The sequence below is a fragment of the Argopecten irradians genome, chromosome 4, assembly GCF_041381155.1.
Source record: "Argopecten irradians isolate NY chromosome 4, Ai_NY, whole genome shotgun sequence".
Taxonomy (NCBI): domain Eukaryota; kingdom Metazoa; phylum Mollusca; class Bivalvia; order Pectinida; family Pectinidae; genus Argopecten; species Argopecten irradians.
In genome coordinates this window covers 25,167,180-25,181,245 of record NC_091137.1, presented here as the reverse complement: position 1 = coordinate 25,181,245, position 14,066 = coordinate 25,167,180, and the positions used below count along the sequence as shown (strand labels likewise).

Below are 14,066 nucleotides of genomic sequence, written 5' to 3'. Positions count from 1 at the left end.
AACTTCACATCATTATCACTTCTCTGAGTGTATTTATTGCCTTCGATGATGACTGGACTCTAATCACTGCCTTGTTTTCTGTTTTGTACAAACTTCATCAACATTTTATGGCTAATATAAACTGTGAAAAATATTTTGGGAAAAAGTTATGAGGGGAAAATAATGACAAAGTAAAGGAAAATTACAGTATTTACGAGACAATTCTGTTTTAAGATGAACATTAAATTGTTTCCACAAATGAGAGGAGAAAATTCATAATTAAATACGAAAAGAGGGGATCACTAGAAAAAAATCTTGAAACATCTGTAAGATATCAGTACTTAATTCTGCCATTAATTGAAATCAGGACAGAATGGTACAGGGCAAATCGTGACGGGACATGGTTACCACACTATAACTTCATCCCTCGCCCAGCACATCTCTTACATCATGGTCATGGCAAAATAACAATTCTGTCCTCTCATTTGATGATAAAGTTCATTTCAGAAATATAAGGTAAGCAACTGTGCTTGTGACAGACTGACAAGGGAGATAACTATAATAAAATGTGTCAGTTAAAATAATCAGAAACAAAAGTGAGGTATTATAATCATAGTTTAAAGGGTGCTGACAACTTAAATTTAACAAAGTGCATATGCACTCTGATGCTTATCTCAGTGGAAATAAACCTCTTAGCTGAACATAGCACCTTAAAACTGTGAACAAGCCATCACCATCTCACTGAGCACTTTAAACAAAATTATTCATAATTCCTACAGACACAACAAGTAACACCAATATGTTCAGAACAGAGCCTCTATTCTCCATTTACTTGAAAATCTGAAATCTAGTACTTATCATTTCACATAAACAAAATTATGCTATGTCAACATTTGAGTATCATTGCACTTTTGAAATCTATCTTAATTTGAAACTCATTCTAATTTATTTTTACATTTATGATAGTCAGAGTTTGTATGTTTTTTATCCGTGACACTAAAATGCCTCCTCTGTATGTATGTAGCATCATGACCTTGTGTACTCATTAAGGATTTTATTTACAAAACTGTCATTACATTTTACCATTAACATATAGAAATGTACAAGAGGAATCCCGAGACCTCACAGGATCCTGAGTCTGTGGTAGGATATTACACCATAACCTCATTAACAACACATTAATATCAGTGTTACATGTCGAAGGAAGTAAAAAAATATATTTCTTATAATTCAATTTTCATTTAAAACAGTATTCCAATTATTGAAGTGTAAAAAATACAGCAAGGATAGGATTTTTTCTTTAATATTCATTTGAAACAGTTTCCGAATTATTGAAGTGTACAGCAAGGACAGGTTTTTTTCTCTATGATAAAAGTGAGGTCGAAGTCAAAATGTAGGTTTACAATGACCTTGTTTGGTATATGGTGCATGTACTATCTGACTTATTGAATGACAAAAAATATAAAGTTATTATTTTTTTTGTATGGCACAAGATAACACCTATTGGTAAAATAATTTATTGAAATTAACATATTTATCTCCCCTTTCTTTGAATTTTTCCAAACATCTAGAAACATAGTAGGAACATCTGCTAACAACTTTGTGATACTTTCTATACACAGCCAGGTACTTGCCTGATACCACGGACATTGTTGGACAAGCTGAGACTAATTTGGTCACCATGGCTACCAGAAGACACTCTACTGATGCAGAACACTTAATTAAATTTGATCCATTGATTTAATTCTGTTTATTAGTCATTAAGTTGATTCTTCAGTAAGGCCCATTGAACAGGTTATTTCCATTAATGTTATACTACTGCTAATGAAAGAAAACTTATAGTAGTATAGGAGATAAGATCTGCCAGTACAGTGATTGGATAATGATAACAACAATCTGATTGGTTCAGTTATATCACCAATCACTGATTTAGAATACGGTCAAGGTTGGTCCACACATGGCCTGCTGGTGTAACTTTAACAACCTTCATCAGATGAAGTAATGTTGTGTATTGATTGTAATGACAAAGCTATATACTCTGTATAGATCTCTTATACCGTATTGATTCTAATAAACAGCAGTATACCACATGAAACTTGCTATAATGATATTAACATTAGACATTCCACAATATAGCAAATTGCTGTCTCCCTAAGGATCTAGATCAATGATCAACATTCCAAATCTTTGGTCAAGTATGTGACCAAATTGGAAGCTTGGATGACAAAAAGTTACATTTATACAAGTCAAATATAGTCAATATAGATCAATATAGGTGAATGATCTAGCTTCTTTTAGTACATGACCTATTTTTACCCTTGTAAATCTGTGATCCAAATATAACATTTGAGTAATTGCAGAAAACTAGATAAAGATAAACATTTATAATGGTAAAAAATCAAAATGTAGGTCATAACCTACTTTTGATAACTGGTAGGTCAATGATCTACTTTTAGTACATGACACAATTTCTAACCAACATTAATTCATTACCCAAATTTAAGGAGGTGAAGGTAATAGCCTAAGTAAAGATTTTTCATTGATTATATCAAATGTCCAAATGTAGGTCAGTAACCTACTTCTGGAAATAGTCAATCCACCATGAATTTGATAAACATGTCACTCATAAACATTTCTGGGAAAAAAGGTATAGACAGAATGGACAAAAGAATTAATAGGCAATGGCAACATGAAGTCATATTATATTGGGTATAGGTATGGTACTAATGACCAGGTATAATGATGCTTAGACTTAGGATGTCAGTAGAATAATCATATTCAAAAACCTTAAAAATAAAGATGAAATGTTATTTTTGATAAGGATAAAAGACTTGACAGTATTTAACCTGGGAACATGACAACATATTTTCTGTGACACACACTTTTTTAGTTTTACTATCAACACACCTGCTACAGGGATCAATAGAGTGTTCTACCACCTGAATGGAGGAATTCCTACCTGTAACTTTAACGAGCAGTTGTTCAGCATCCGAATCTTTCTATACAGGTGTGTAATAACTGGGACCATTCAGCTACCAAATCAAAGGCTTATAAACACATTTGTCATGTGGATGAGGTAGCTCAATATTACTTATTAATCAATTGTATTATCCTGTAATGCTCCAAGTGTATTAAGTTTCAGAATGACGAATTTGATAAATGGGAAATGTCTCTGAAGCATTCTTGTTTTACCTGCAGTCCGTCTCTTTCTAGAGAGAAATGTTTTCGATGATGAGAATAATGCCAGGTTTTATTTTTTAACTGGTCAGAGAAACAGTATACTATACCCCTGATTATGTAATATCAATTAAACTGTTTTGACAGGGCAAACACTGTTATTGATGGAGTTTTAACTTGAACATCGGTGACTTCTCAACTACACAAGCCTCCAGTAAAGACGGAAGAACTCGGAGGATCGATGTTCACATGTTTGATGTTGTCTGCCACATCATTCTCAATAAAAAAAAAAGAAAATTAATTTGCCTGCATTTATCACAGATATCAGATAACTGAAAATTTACTACAGTAGGTGATACTTATCAGAACGTTGGTTAATTACTGAGTCATGAATGTATAGTTATGAATTACCCCACCCCCACTACAAAGATCTGTTATGATTCCTGCTAACCATAAATCAGGACTGACTCATGTCCAATGATGGATAGATCAAGTCAAAACACTGTCCACCTGCATAGCAAGGTGATGCAACAGTCATCTCCAGAATTAGTTTGTGCTTTATGTCCAATTAACATCAAGGATCTAGGTAAGGATGTGTTAGGTGAAGTAGGTAGAAGAAAGCCAGAGTACTTGGAGGAAAATCACTAACCAACAGACAGTACCTGACAACTTTCATGTCCCATGTAGATATCAAACTTGCAACCCAGAGGTGGGGGACAAGTGGTAAAGTATTGTGACATATACCTTAATGACTCGGCCATCAGCATTATAATAACTTGGAACCTTATCAAATGCTTTCAATAGATATTCTTACATTGTTCAGAAGGGGCAACAGTGGCCATATGGTTAGATATCCTGATATACTACCATATTTAGCCCTCTACCCCTGGGTCGCCAGTTAGAAACCTGTGTGGGCTGTGATTTCCCTAGTATTGATGTAGGTTGGTGGGTTTTCCTCAGGTACTCTGACTTTTCCCCACCTCCTTAACGTGGCTCTTCCTTCAATGACACTGGCTGTTAATAGAATATTAAATCAAACAATCCTACATGACATCACACGGGTAGGTTCTACAATCACAGAACCTGTAATTACTCTACTGTCACTATAAACCCACTATACTATCACTAGGTATTGTGATTTCTACAACATGAGATAATCAACACTAATGTACTTGTTTGTAGTAATGACGATGAGAAGGATGACAATGTTACAGTACATGTGAATAGGTCAGGATTTTATCTCAACATGCAAATTAATGATGTATCAAATAGGTAACTGGAATGTCATCTAACCACGTCATATTCTACCAACCATATCATGTCAGCTCTGCTTTATCATGATCCTGCAGAATGATCTCAAAACGTTGAAGCACCCTCTACTATACATGAACTATTTTCACTACCTGAGTAACCAGCCAGGAATATAGGTCAAACTCTGACATTTCATTGTAGATCTTTTGACATAGGATGATACCATTCGGCCAGTTGTTGGTTCCTAGAAACCAATAAGATATGACGATCTGAGGACACTGACATATCACACAAACCAATTTGGGCATTATACTCAGACATCTAATCAAAACCCTTGTCTGAACAAGCCAATCAGAACACTAATACGAAATATGCTAATCAGGACACAAATTCAGACAAGCCAATCAGAATGTAAACCTCAAACAAACCTATCCGGACACTCCTATGAAATCTACCAATCAGGGCAAAACTTCAGAAAAGCCTAGCAGAACACTCATATGATGTATATGCCAATCAGGATACGAGTTCATACCAACCAATCAGAATATAAACCTTAAACAAACCAATCAGGACATTTCATGTGGACAAGTCAATAAAAAATCTTAAACAAGTCAATTGTGGTACTCATATCAGATAAGCCAATCAAGACTCTCACCTCAGATAAGCCAATCAAAACACTTCTCTCAGACAAATCAATCAAGTCACTCCACAAAGACGATCTGGATATTCAACTTAAACAGTTCAATCAAGATACAACATTTCTTTGTTTAAACAGCTTATATCTTATTATCGGACCATATCAACCTCATAATCCCTAAAGGACATAAAAATGAAAATATAACATTCTCATTGAAATTATTCGTCTTTATTCTTTTGGAGATTTCTGGTAGAGATATATACAAACCTGTTTTATATCTTTGTTGCCAGACTTCCTGACTCAGTCTGTTTGTCAATAAAACCTTACAAACAACCCGGATACATCCAATACCCGTTACTCTAACAAATATTCACCATTAAATTATTCATTACAGTTAATGAATATTAATATCGTTTTCACTCACGGCAAAATCAACCAACGAAAGAAGTCATCAATAATTAGCCTATATTGGTAATGCTTCAGGCTGTGACAGAGAATTTTATCATAGCACAAGCAAACAACATTAGCCTACTTTTCAATTATACCAGCAATATTGAATATTATTGTTACTACATGAAAATGCATGATAACCTTAGTCATTTCAGATTTCAAAATTGATATTTGCAAATTTTTTAATTTGATTTTTTTCTTTGATTGGCAGGAAACATTGTTTGACATTTCATTTTCATTTGACTTCAAAGAAACTATGGTATCAGTCCTCCTAATGATGAGCCAGTAAATAGGTTCTATGGTTTCCACTTAATAAGGTTTGTGATTTAGCTTTCTATAGAAAAGTTTGAAATATTTGGTATTCAAGATGTTTCAGTTTGAAACTTAAAGAACCACATTGAAAGCAAAGATTTTTTTTCCTTTTGAAAAATTCATTGATTCAATGACGTTAACTACCTGAATGAGCCAGGAAAATGGTGGGTAATGGACAGTTCAGGTGTACTTATGTATTGTTCTTTTATGGTTAGATTAAAAACAAAAGGCCCATGGGCCTTAACGGTCATCTGACTATTGGCACAGTACAATATAGTCATTTAAAGATTTTAGCCATTTTGACCCCTGTGACCTTGAATGAAGATCAATGTCATTGATTTAAACAAACTTGGTAGCACTTCATCCCAGCAGGTCACAGGCCCAATATCAGGTCTCTAGGCCTCCTAGTTATTCTCAAGAAGTCTTTTAAAGATTTTAGCCTATTTGACCTATGTGACCTTGAATGAAGATCAAGGTCATTCATTTGAACAAACTTGGTAGCTCTTCATCCCAGCATGCTGCACGCTCAATATGAGTATCCTGAGCCTTTTGGTTCTTGAAAAGATGTCATTTAAAGGATTTTAGCCTATTTGACCCTGTGACCTTGAATGAAGGCCAAGGTCATTCATTTGAATAACTTTGGTAGCCCTTTATCCCAGCATGCTGCAGGCCTAATATGAATATCCTGGGCCTGCTGGTTCTTGAGAAGAAGTCGTTTAAAGATTTTAGCCTATTTGACACCTGTGACCTTGAATGAATGTCAAGGTCATTCATTTGAACAAACTTGCTAGCCCTTCATTACAGCAACCTACAGGTCAAATATCAGTACTCTGGGCCTTTTGGTTTTTGAGAAGAAGTCATTTGAAGTTTTTAGCCTTTTTGACCCCTGTGACCTTGAATGAAGGCCAAGGTCATTCTTTTTAACAAACTTGGTAGTCCTTCATCCCAGCATCCTACAGGCCCAATATCAGTACCCTGGGCTTTCTGGTTCTTGAGAAGAAGTCGTTTAAAGATTTTAGCCTTTTTGACCCCTGTGACCTTGAATGAAGGTCAAGGTCATTCATTTGAACAAACTTGGTAGCCCTTCATCCCAGCAACCTACAGGCCAAATATGAGTACCCTGGGCCTTCCGTTTATTGAGAAGAAGTTGTTTGAATGAAAAGTTTACAGACGGTGCACTGCGCAAAACGACGGACGGTGCATGATGGCAAAAGGTCATCCTGACCCTTCTGGTCAGATGACCTAAAAAGACTGTTTTTGTACCACAATTTCCCCTGTGACTTTTTTTCATTATTGTTTTAGACTTTTGTTTGCAAATTTCTTTATATTTTTCATACAGCTACTGCATATTATATGATAAACTCAAATTTTTCATTATTAAGCTTAAAATCTTGCATTACAAAATTTAGCAAGAGGCCCAAAATTTAGCAAGAGGCCCAGAGGGCCTGTATCCCTTACCTGGTTTGTAATGCCAAGTAATGTTCTGAATATAGGTTCATTGTTTGTTTTCTGAAGGAATTTGAATATTTACCTCTAATGCCCCTATTGGACCCCACCCTTCTTTTTTTATACAAAGTTTATACAAGTTCTGTTCCCCTTCCCCCAAGGTTGTTTGTGTCCAAATTTGGTGACAATCCATGTAGAATTCTAGGACAAGTAGCGATTTATAGGATTTACATCTAAATCCCCTATGGGCTCCGCCCCTCCTGCCCCTGGAGGGGTCAGAGCCAAAATTTATAAAAGTTCTGTTCCCCTTCCCCCAAGGATGTTTGTGGCCAAATTTGGTCATTATCCATGCAGAACTCTCGGACAAGTAGCGATTTATAGAATTTACCTCTATTTCCCCTATTGGACCCTGCCTCTCCTGCCCCTGGGGGGGGTCAGAGCCAAAATTTATACAAGTTCTGTTCCCCTTCCCCAAGGTTGTTTGTGGCGAAATTTGGTTACAATCCATGCAGAACTCTCGGACAAGTAGCGATTTATAGAATTTACCTCTATTTCCCCTATTGGACCCTGCCTCTCCTGCCCCTGGGGGGGTCAGAGCCAAAATTTATAAAAGTTCTGTTCCCCTTCCCCCAAGGATGTTTGTGGTGAAATTTGGTTACAATCCATGCGAAACTCTAGGACAAGTAGCAATTTATAGGATTTACCTCTATTTCCCCTATTGGACCCTGCCTCTCCTGCCCCTGGGGGGGTCAGAGCCAAAAGTTATACAAGTTCTGTTTCCCTTCACCCAAGGATGTTTGTGGCGAAATTTGGTTACAATCCATGCAGAACTCTATGACTAGTAGCTATTTAAAGGAAATGTTGATGGACGGACGACGGACGCCGCACCATGACATAAGCTCAAAATAAGAAGATTCAAATTTCCCTATATTTCGCCGAACTTTTCCCCAATTTTGAAAAAGGGTAGTTTCCCCCAAAACCTAGATTGATCCCTGGGTGATACTTGGATGGACATCTGTTAGCAGAACACTTTGTTCATGGTGAGACTGAGAAGAAACAGTCTAACAAACAGAGACAAAGGACTCTTGGCAATTGGCAATAATGAAAAGGTTCACAGCAACAGTAACAAAATACCTTTTTGTAAGAAATGAGAAAGTATTCTCCCTTTGACCTTGACTGAGCATTTTGGAGAAAATGGAGTTTCTCAGCAGTTGTAGGTGACAGATCTACATGGGATGTCCCAGCCCTACCAGCCAGAAAGTTTATTAGAGTAATCCAACAAAGCTGTTACAAACAGACTATTGTTTCAAATGCACAATCGATAGAGTAAAACAAATGGTAAACTAGAGAAAAATAATTTCTGCTTTTCTACTTACACAAAACTTAATGATGAATTCAAATGACAAACACAATGATTACCTACCACTTACTAAATGCATTCTCCATTTACAGAGGAAACAAGAGAATGAGAAACTGTGGGGTAGTTTCCACAAGTGATGATGAAATATGTGTTCTCTATTCGAGTCATACACCTTTACACTCGCATCCCCCGGCCCCCCCCCCCCCCCCCCCCAATGTTCATCCCGAGTTTTGAGTCTCGTTTAAGTGTTATAATGAAGATGGGGTATAATGGTTTAGGAGCTATCTAGTACAGTACCCTAAGTTTCTGTGAACTAATAATTTGTCTACTGTTAGTTGTGTCAGCTTGTATGTGCATTTCTATCTATCTTCACCGTGAATTACGTCAGGACGTTGTTTAAGACGACGAGACCACATTTCTGTTGCAGAATCAATAGGCACAAATCCACTTAACAGACTCCGAAAACTACCCAAATATTTATACAATAAATGTACTTACCAGATGTTACCAACAGGCCTGCCTGTAACAGAATGAAAAGAACAAATTAATTAATTCAGAGATGTCAAACTTCTTTATCATTTGCTGTAATTAATTTTAGTTTAAGTCAATACCTCACCTCAGATCTCTTAATGCTGAAAGCAGTCATTTATATCATTATTATCAAACATATCCTGGTCAAAATCAAGATGTTACACTCATAAATCCTTTGTCCCCTTTCAAATACAATGAATTATTCTGTATGCATGTGTTTGGAAAAAGGAAATAGATTTGTCATATCTGCAAAATAGCTCATCAGAACAGCCTAAAAATAATATTGATGGTAAAGAGGTATGAAGAAGAAAGAAAAAAAAAATCAAAAAAAATCTGCATTTTGACCATTGTAAAAATAAGGTCAAGGTTTAATTTTAAACTATTGATAAAACTTTGGAAAGCTTACCTAACATTTTTAATAAGGTCCCAATAGAATATTAGTACAATCTACAATAGTTTAGACTTCTAATAAGAATATAAAGTATCAAAGTAAGTTGTATAGTGCCACTACTACGAGATGATTTAATAATAGATCGAGATATATATTAGCCTCACACACACAAATTAAGTAATAACTCCATTAGTAGAGGACATTGCAGAACCTTATATAGTTTACTCAACTCCCCTTTATTTCAGGGTTCTGTGTACCAAATCTTATCAAAATATGTCAAGTAGTTTAGGAGGGGTTTGCCAGACAATTATGTTGTGGCTACAAACAGACAGACAGATAGACATACAGACGGACAACCCAATTCCAGTTTATCCCCCTTAACTTCATTGCGAGTCATGCAGGTAGTGAGACAATAACCAACCTATCAATATCAGAAGGTGTGTGATGTGGCAGTTCTTCAGCAAAGTTACCTTACATGATCCCATAGTCATAAATATTCATGATCAATAAATTACATTGTGTTAATAGTGATTCTTAGCTTTATTACGTAATATCGTGACAAAGTAAAGCAGATAGACTCATCGATGTATAGATAATGACAGAGATAAAAGCCTGAAAAGTTATATCGCTTTACATCCCCACCCAATGTTTCAGAGGTCACAACATAATTGATAAGTCAAAGGTCACAGAGTTGTCAATCAGAGGTGAAACTAAAGTCCGCTAGAGACTGAATTGGTGTAAATACTGGTTCAGTTGGATTGATAGAAATAGTGACAGACAAAATTTCTGACTATACAATTGACCTTAATGAGCCAGACAACCACATTTATTGATTTTGTAGAAAACTTCGTTACTTTCTGAGCTAAACTGGACAGTTGTCCATCTCCTAATGGCTACCCCCATGTATCAAGCAATTTAAACTTGAATAGTTGTAAATCATCGATTCATCGTCCCTCACCATCAATGATCAATTTTCTATCTCAGTGTTCTATATCAACATGATCTGGTGGCTTCATTTGGACCGAATCGGACCACCATTCATTATTTCCGTGGATTCTTGATACAACAATGTCATATTAGTGGTCAATATCATGTCCAACAGGACCATTGATGGACGACATGTGACCAATAACACTTATGACCCCTAGATCAACTCATTTTACTTGATGACCCTCGTGACCCCTATTTCATCCATCAGATTTTTCAGTAAACTGTCAAAGCTGCCATTCTGTCAATCAGCTGATGGCCAAACAATGCTCACTGTCCCTAATGACAATCAGAATGCTTGTTTGTCTGGCTGATCAAGGGCTGATGGCCCATACAGCATATTTCTAGATAATGTATTTATCACATTTAAAATGTCTGCTGTGATTCAATGCCATCAATGATAATAATCAGTAATTTTCAGTAAATGATCATGATTCCTTATTTTTGAGATGGCTTTATTTTCAATGGAAATTAAACTGATCATGAGCTATCAACTCAGCAGTTAGAAAATTAATGATTCACAAAAGATAATTTCATTTCTCCTTAACTTCAAAACCCATATGTATGTTTGTTTTTGGAAATAGGAAAGGTCCCGGAAACTTGCAATACCTACTAAGCAAAGTAAAAAACATGATATCAATGAAAGTAGTTCAATGTCATTCACATGAACAATCTATCAATCCTTTGTCTCAGGTTGTTCCTGAACAGTAAATATGATAACTAAGCTATATCATGGATTGCCTGCTTAACATGAAGTTTAACTATAAATCATACAGACATACAAAATGTAACCAAAACAGGTTGCTTGAGACAGCGTTTCAGGCGGCCTTAAAGTTTTATTATTGATTTGCAGATGACTTATTGTATTTGTACCACTTTCAAGTTCATACCTTCATCATAAGCCATTTTCCTATATATCTTATATAATGCAAATGTACCTATATCAGGACAATTTTCAATCTTTATAAATCTGCTACTGGTGCCTATTAAACATCCTGGGAACATCCCTGGGGTTCAATTGGCTTAATGTGATAACAATTAATATAAAGGCTAATATCCTGTAATGGCCACCTAATTGATCTAACGATCATTAATACTCCAGAATTAAGTAGATACAGTCAGCGTTGTTCTCAGGTGATGGTATAAATGATCTGACCTCTCCTTTCCAATGTAATAGAGATATTAATAAAGTGTCTAATTCTCATTATCTGTTGGATGTGAAGTTTGTCTATCTAATGACAATTAGACATATAACTTTGTAAAGTGATATCAATGTCAGATGGAATCCTAACCCCAATCTACATCACAATTATAACTAAAAGTTGGCAGTGACAATAAAATTACATATCAGTCAGATTTGTCAGGTAAGAGTGAAATGTCACACTATGATAAATTTACAAATTGTGTATCAATAATTGATTTGATGATGTCATTGTTTATCATAAGTTGCTATATCGGCATCTGATACGTTTTTATGATCCATCGTAATCTATCATCACTCAGTATACTTCACACTATGACAACCATGAAACAATCTTTGCTATGCGATACCTATACATACCTAATAATTTTCGATATCTCTGACAGATGTCTGCATCCAAACCCATCTAATCTTTATCATATCATATCATAAGTGCTTGATGACAAATTTGATAGCTGAAATTAGAATACAATATCTAATATTAATTTCCCCCTTAAATTTGAGGCTTGTACCAAAATGTATTTGTCCTAATGAGTTTTTGTGTATCGTAGCAGAATAACAAGGACACTGTGGTTGTATTATTATTAGCAGTATATTGTGATTATCTGCAGCGCTTCAATTACACTAATGGGAAAATGTGATACAAACGCGATACAATTAAACGCTGAGTCACAACTGTCATCATCTCTAAATAAGATATCTGAAATCATTCAGAGTATTCCCACCTATCTGATACAACCACTAAGAAAGGTCACCATGTAATCACCCAAGACAGAAAATATCTGAAAACAAGAATATTTTAAACAGTTATCACTATGAAACTATCCTTAAAGGTCAACACTCTATTATCCAATGAATGAAAATATCTAATAATAACAATGAAAATAAATTGCATGAATATCACACAAGTAGTCTGTTTAATTTTCACAAATTGATAATTCTGAGTTATCTCCCTTATTTTTCACTATTTGATACACCTTAGTTATCTCCCCTAGCTACACTTCATTATCAAAACGAGGTTAATATAAATGATTAATTTCTCAAATGTAGTAAAAGTTGCATAGTGACATGTAGGTCAAGCTTCTAGTTTTTATAATTGCATTCATTATCTTAACTAAATCAAGAGGAAATATGGGAATAAATCCAACATCCAACATTTCATAAAAGGGGCATAACTCTAACTCAAACTAAAACATATCTACGGTATACGATTATGATTAAATTTTAAGCTTTTCGCAGGACATCATTTAAAACACATGTAAGGTAGAATCATAAGGGTCCAGATTTCGAAATCAAATTGTCACAAATAACGCGAGACAGAAAATGTGAAATTAAATTGCCATGAAAATAAGTTGGTTGCTCATGTCTTTGCCTCCTTAAAATATATAAACAAATGTATAACAGACATTGGATATGACAGAAGGGTACCATTACATAAGTCCCCCCCCCCTGACCTCATTCCATGGTGACTGGCATCAAAACTTCAAAGATACTTATTTTTCTGTTTACAGAGAAACAAGAGCTGGATCTAACGATACATTGGTAAAATTCAATAACAACACCAGTTAAGAAAAACCTTGATTTAAACAGAACACATTTCAAAACCTATGCTGGTTAGCTTAACAAGTAAGACAACACAAACATAAAAAGCTGACAGTGCTTTATTTGATAATCAATAATTCCCAAGATAATCCTAGTATATGTTTATAAGCACCTTAGCTATATATTTGTCAGCTTGTTTCCCTACTAAATCTCTATAAACAAGGTCTCCTTGTAAATCCATTTACCATTGTACAGCAATAAGCTCTGGAACATGGGAGACAATTTACACTGTACCTGATTTATGAGGACTTTGTAAAAAAGTTTTTAAAAACAAGCTAAGGGTTCCAGAGATCAGAGGTATTTCACAACCACGCGGGGAGATTGAATTTACCACAATTCACTGTTGCTTCCATAATCAGCTGGTTGTTGTATCTGTCAGGCCAAAACTTAATTTTGAACACGACACAAGCCACACAAGGGAAACGATCCTTAAAGCAGACAAACACAAACAGCTGAAATGACACTAGCAAGATTTTTTTAAAAGAAAGTGTTAAATCTGCAGACCTGATCCCCACACAAACTTTGGAGACTGCTCTCTGATATTTTTCACATCCCAGTTTGTACTTTTATTATCTGTTTATGATAGAAATTTAACTCGTGGACATAAACCAGGGACAAGATTACAATACTCAGGCCAAACAATTACTTACATGTTAACCACTCTATTTAGGATATACTATATCACTGTATAGGAGATATCGTATAGACCAGGGAGATACCGTATAGGCCAGGAAGATACCGT

General features: G+C 35.3%; 1 protein-coding gene across 1 annotated transcript in view; it reads right to left on the bottom strand.

Moving 5' to 3' along the window:
* Positions 1 to 14,066, bottom strand: part of LOC138321089 (thrombospondin type-1 domain-containing protein 7A-like) — a 278,937-nt gene that overhangs the window by 182,496 nt on the left and 82,375 nt on the right. The window contains exon 4 of the mRNA XM_069264504.1: positions 9,111 to 9,132. The gene's annotated coding sequence lies outside the window, so the exon portion shown is untranslated. The remainder of the gene's footprint in view (positions 1 to 9,110; positions 9,133 to 14,066) is intronic.